The sequence below is a fragment of the Echinops telfairi genome, unplaced genomic scaffold (genome assembly GCF_000313985.2).
Source record: "Echinops telfairi isolate 266 unplaced genomic scaffold, ASM31398v2 ScPeMD7_7469;HRSCAF=8507_1, whole genome shotgun sequence".
Lineage (NCBI taxonomy): Eukaryota > Metazoa > Chordata > Mammalia > Afrosoricida > Tenrecidae > Echinops > Echinops telfairi.
Window position 1 is genome coordinate 147628384 of NW_022111373.1, and position 6369 is coordinate 147634752.

Below are 6369 nucleotides of genomic sequence, written 5' to 3' on the forward strand. Positions count from 1 at the left end.
GCTTGAAGGTAAACAAGTGGCCATCTTGTTCAGAAGCAACAAAGCCCACATGGAAGAAGCACACTGGTCTGTGTGATCATGAGGTGTCGATGGGATCGGGTATTAGGCACCAAAGACCCCAAACAAAAAATCACATTGATGTGAATGAGGGGGGATGTGGAGTGGACATGCGAAGCCCATCTGTAGACCTTTGGACATCCCCACACAGAAGGGTAATAAGGAAGGGATAAGCCAGTCAAGTGGCACTATTGCATTGACAAAATATACTACATTCCTCTAGTTTTTAATGCTTCCTTCCCCACCCCTCCACCCCACTATCATGATCCCAATTTTACCTTACAAATCTGGCTATACCAGAGCATATACTGGTACAGATAAGAGATCTCGACACACGGAATCTAGGACAGATAAACCCCTAAGGACCAATAATGAAAGTAGCGATACCATGAAGGGAGGGAGAAGATGGGGGAGAAAGGGAACTGATCACAATGATCTACATATAACCCCCTCCCAGAGGGACAAAGAAAAGAAAAAGTGGGTGAAGGGAGACAGCGGTTGGTGTAAGACATGTAAATAATAATAATTTACAATTTATCAAGGATTTGTGAGGGAGGGAGGGAGGGCAGCGAGGGAGGGAGGATGATGAACTGATACCAAGGACTCAAGCAGAAAGAAAATATTTTGAAAATGATGATAGCAACATATGCACAAAAGTGCTTGATACAATGGATCGTGATAAGAGCTGTAAGAGCCCCCAATGAAATGATTTTTTTTTTTTAAAGAGGAATAAGTAAAAGCCTTGAATCTCTGTCTGGGCCATTCAGTGATTTTTTTTTTTAATGACTAGTACTAGGAGAAGGAACCCTGGTAGCACAGTGGTTATGAGTTGGGCTGCTAGCCACAAGGTCAGCAGTTCAAAACCACCATCGACTCCACGGGAGAAAGATGAAGCTTTCCACGACTGCAAAGAGTCAGAGCCTTGGAAAACCCCAGGACAGTACTACCCTGTCCTAGAGAGCTGCTGTAAGTAGGAATTCACGCACGGACAGTGAGCTTGGCTTAGTACAGGGAGCAATGAGTAAGCTAATATAGACCTTGGGTTATAAGACCTGCTAGTTAACTGTCTCTGAGTTCTAGAGACCAGAACATAAAGTTATACAGGGGAAAAAAAAGAACAACGGACATTTTTGGCTTTTTTGTTTTAATCAGTTTCTTGCCTCCACTGTACAAGGTCAGGCTGATAATAGCTCATCACCCCAGTTTTGGCTTTTTAAGAAAGGTACTTTCTGTTAGAATTAGTGTTTACATTTTATCTATGATTTAACAAGGTCTACTGATATCTTTCAAGCCCTGAATAGTGTCTGAAGCAAGTGAAAAAATATTAGGGATGACATGTTCCCTCTGACAGCCTCTCCTTACTCACCTGAGTCTTCTGGTTTAGGATTCTGATGCCATTATCTGATAATGCTCAGTGTTGATCAAGATTAAGACTCAGAGTTCTCCTTTGGCTGGTACCTGATTTAATAAAGGAAATATAAAAATTCAGCTTCAACAATTGTCTATTACCAGGCAGTCTTTTTAATGATGGAAAATGGGGGACTTGAGGGAACTTAATTAGCATTTAAAAGAAGAAAATCTTGACACAGCAATTTAATGAGCTTAGTGAGGCTGTTGCTGTGAGCATTGCTGCAAAGCTGATGGAGACTGGAGAAGAGATTTCACAACCACTCTGCATATATTACCTCCATTGAGCTCTTGTTTAGCCACATAGAAAGAGCTATTTGTCTCTCCACGAGGACAGAGCTATTGATGACACGGGTGCCATCACATGTGTAGTCAAGACCATACCCACTGAGTCAGCAACATGAAGCTACACAGGTTCACTGCTTCACTGTCTCAGTTCTCTGGTCTGTAAATAGAGACATTTGAGCAATCTTGACAGTTCTTGATTGCATATGGCAAGACCTTAGCAGTCTGATGCCTTGTCGGCATAAAAGGAACCCTGGTGAGTTAAGCGTCCCGCTGCAACCACAAGCTCAACAGTTCAACACCAGCAACTGCTCTGCAAGGGAAAGATGAGACTTTCTACACCCACAATGATTTACACGCTGGGAGACCAATAGGTGCTGTTCTACCCTGAACTAGGTGGTTGCTAAGAGTCAGCACTGACTCCATGGCAAAGGGCTACAAGATTACATAAGGGCATAATGGATCGAAAATGACATAATGGTTAGGAGGCAGATGATAGCAAGCGAGTATCAGCCTAAGGAGATTCACATACGATGAGCAGTCCTTTATGGTTGTTGCAAGGGATGACCTGTCCAAAGCCACGTTTTAGCACAATCATCGTGCCATGTTGCTCTTAGGTGCCAGCAAGTCGGCTCTGACCCAGAGCTACCTTATGCACAACAGAAACAAACAAACAAACAAACAAACAAACAAACAAACACTGCCTATTTCTGCACCCTCCTCACAGTTGTTCCAATGCCTGGGCCCATTGTTGTAGTCAGAGTGTCTCTGCATGGATCCAAGATCCATTTGACATTAACAATGATATCTTCTGTTTATCACACTCTTCTGCATCTGCCCTGGACCTCTGGCAGCTCCCTGTTAATGTACTGCTGTAGCCTTGTTGAATGACCATCAACAACGTTTTGCTGGGATGTGACAGCAGTCATTGTTCCATAGTTTGAGCATTCGGTGGCATCATTGCTTCTGGAGTGGGTGCAGATCTCAAGTCAGTTGGCCAAGTTGCTGTCTTCCAAACTTCCTGGCATAAATGTGTGAGTGCTTCCCGTGCTTCATCAGCTTGTTGAACCATTTCTTTCTTTCTCTTTTAAACATTTCATTGGGGACTCTTACAGATATTATAACATTCCATAAATAAATTATGTATCAAGCCAACTTGTACATGCTTTACCATCAACATTTTCAAAACATCTTTCTACTTGAGCCCTTTGTATCAGCATATTTTCCCCTCCCTCTCCCACCCTCATGAACCCTTAATAAATTACATATATATATTTCCATATCTTGCACTGCCCGCTGTGTCCCTTCACTCACATTTCTGTTATTTGTCTCCCTCAGGGGTGGGGTTATACATACATCATTGCTATCAGTTCCCTCTTCCTTCCCTTTCTCACCCACCCACCGCCTATCCTCAGGGTATCACTACTCCTTTTACTGTTTCTGATGGGTTTATCTGTCCTGGATTCCATGTGTCTAAAGCTCTTATCTGTAGCAGTGTACATACTCTGGTCTAGCTGGATTTGTGTGGTAGAATTTGCATCATGACAGTATGAAGAGAAAACATCAAATAACTAGAGGAATATGGTGTGTTTCATTGGTTCTTCACTGCACCCTGGCTGAATCGTACCTTCTGTGTGACCCTTCTGTGAGGGAATGTCCAATTGTCTACAATTGGGCTTTGAGTCTACACTCTGACTCTTCTGCTTCACATCAATATAATTGTTTGTTTTTGATCTTCTGATACCTGATCCTGTTGACACCTTATGATCACAAAGGCTGGTGTGCTTCTTCCATGGGGGCTCTATTGCTTCCCTACTAGATGGCTACTTGTTTAACTTCAAGATTTTAAGACCCCATGCATTATATCTTCTAATAGCTGGGCACCATCAGCTTTCTTCAACACATTTGCTTATGTACCCATTTTTTTCTCCAGCAATAGTGTCGGGAAGGTGAGTATCACACAGTGCCAGGTTATGACAATAAAGTATTCTTGTGTTGAGGGAAGACTTGAGTAGAAGTCTAAAGTCTGTCTGCTACCTTAATACTTTAACATAAAAAATTTGTACATAGACCAATACCCCTATCATTATATATTAGTATATTTACATATGTATATGACTATGTTTATACTTTATATATAAAGATTTTGCCTCATGGTTCTTTCCTCTATTTCCTTTTACTTTCTTCCTGCCCCACTATCATGTTCTCCTTTCATTCAGGTTGCAGATATTTCTCTCAGCTACAATACAAGTGACCAAACCAGACCAAGCTTTCTACACTCTCCTAACCATCAATTTTAGATCCCTTGTTGTTCCCTTGTTCCTGAGTTTGTTGGCTGCCTACTCCCTTTCCCTCAGCCCCCTCCTCTCCCATGTCAGTCCTGTTGTTTTCTCCTGGAGATTGTTTATCTTGCCTAGAGACCTATAAATAGTTCCAGATCTCTCTGGTGACTTTTATGAATGTCTTCTAACCAGGTCTGATGATGTGCCACGTACTGTCCTCTGAGTCAGAAGTCTGTTTTGGGGATTCCTCAAGGACTTCATGATTTTGCTCCCATTGCTGCTCTGTTGTGCTCCCTTCATGATTCACCCCATTATGTGTGTGTGTGGGAGAGTCAGACTGGACACATTTCCCACACTATGTCTCCAGTGTTGTTCCCTGTAGCACCATGGTCAGTGAGGGGGTGTTGTGTCTCGTGTTGGGGCTGGCCCTACGGCCCTCTCTGTGCACTGGCTCCTCTGAGCAGGAAAGTCGTCCTCAAGGACTGGTGGGCCAGGATGAGGTCCATTCTATTTTTCTTTCCCCCTTAGTTTGCTTCTGTAGGGTAAGGACAGGCCAGCCACTCTCCTCAGCCTAGATCTTCAGTGCTGTCCTCTGTAATACATTCTTTTGAGGCTCATCTTGGGGCCAACCCCACAGTCTTTGTTGAAAATTTTCAATTGGTATTCCATTAATTCCTGGATGCTTGTGTGGGGCTAATGCATTCAGTACAGTTTGAACTTCAGCACCATTGGTTTTTGCCTCATAGTCTACCTTCTGAAATGGTGGACTGTTGACTAGTTCTTTTTGGTACAGTGACCCTGTGTATTTGTTCCAGCAAATGAAGATCCCGAGTGCTTCACTCCCACAGGTTCTCCCTGACTACCATCATTATGATCAATTTCACTTTGAGAAATCAGCTCTTTCTCACTCACAGTTCAAGTGCCCTCTAACCCGAGGGGCCCACCCTCTGGCACTATGTCTAACAATGTTTAGCTTCCATTCTCTAGGCCTTCAGTATCTGACAATGTGTCAACACTATACATGAAGTTTTGGGTGCCTACTTCCTTCAAAGTGGGGAGTCGAGTCCTTCTTAGTTGTCTGTTCTTAGTCTGGAAGCTCCAGTGGAACATTTCACTTTGGGTGACCCTACTGGCTGTTGAAATACCAGAAGAATACAACATCAGAGAAACACACAAGGCACCACCATGTGACAAACTGACAGATAATAGTATATTTTTTAAATGAACTACAGGAGGACCATGTTGGAGTCAGTTAGAACTTGGTGGCAATAGTCTAGATACAAGAAATATATATGGCTGTGCAAATGGAAGAAGAAGAATCCAGACAGAAAAGATGTTAACAGAAAGTAAATCATTGAGATCTGAAGATCAACTGGCCAAAAGTAGAAGTATAGTTATGGGGAAACTCAATTCAGAAATTTAAAAAAGTGGAAAACCAGGGATATTTGGAAGAATGGTAATTTGATGTAATCCTGGCACATTAGTAGCAATAAACAAACAAACAACGTACTGCCATCAAGTCAATTTTGATTCACAGTGACCCAATAGGACAGAGTAGAATTGCCCTCTGGGTTTCTGGTACTTTTACTCTTTCAGGGAGTAGAAAGCCAATTCTTTTTCCTTTGGAGCAGCTAGTGGTTTCAAACTGCTGACCTTGTGGTTAGTAGTCCTATGTGTAACCACTATCCTAACATGGTTCCTTATAGTAGTGACAAACAGTGGAAATTAGAGGGGTAGGGTGGGGAATAATGATTAGGAGAGATGCTAGGGCAGAGATTTAGACTTAGGATTTCCCTTTCAGACTCAATGGATGAAGACAGATGAAAAAACTGTGAGCGAGAAGAACAAGCTCCCAAACCTCCAACCCATTGCCTTTGAACCAATTCCACGTCACATAGCGACCCCATAGGACAGAATGGACTATTCAATAGGGATTTTGAGGCTGAAACTCTTCATGGATGCTGATGACACCATCTCTCTCCAGTGGAGAGGATGCTGGGCTCCAATCACCACATTTCAGTTAGCAGCCCGAAACTTTACCTACTGTACCCGAAGAGCAGAGGGCAAGAATTCCATGAAGACAGTTGATGTTGTCAGTTGCCTTCCAGTTTATTTCAATTCTTTGTTCCCTCAAATGAGCAGAGTAGAACTATTGGCCACAGGGTTTTCATGGCTGTGGCTTTTTGGATGCGACCATCAGACCTGTCTTGAGATGCCTCTGAGTGGGTTTAAACTGCCAACTTTGTGGGCAATATTCCAGTGCATAGCCATGTGTGCCACTCAGAACAGCGTGGGTGTTGTTGCCACTAGGTGCCATTGAGGTGTTTCTGACTCAAGG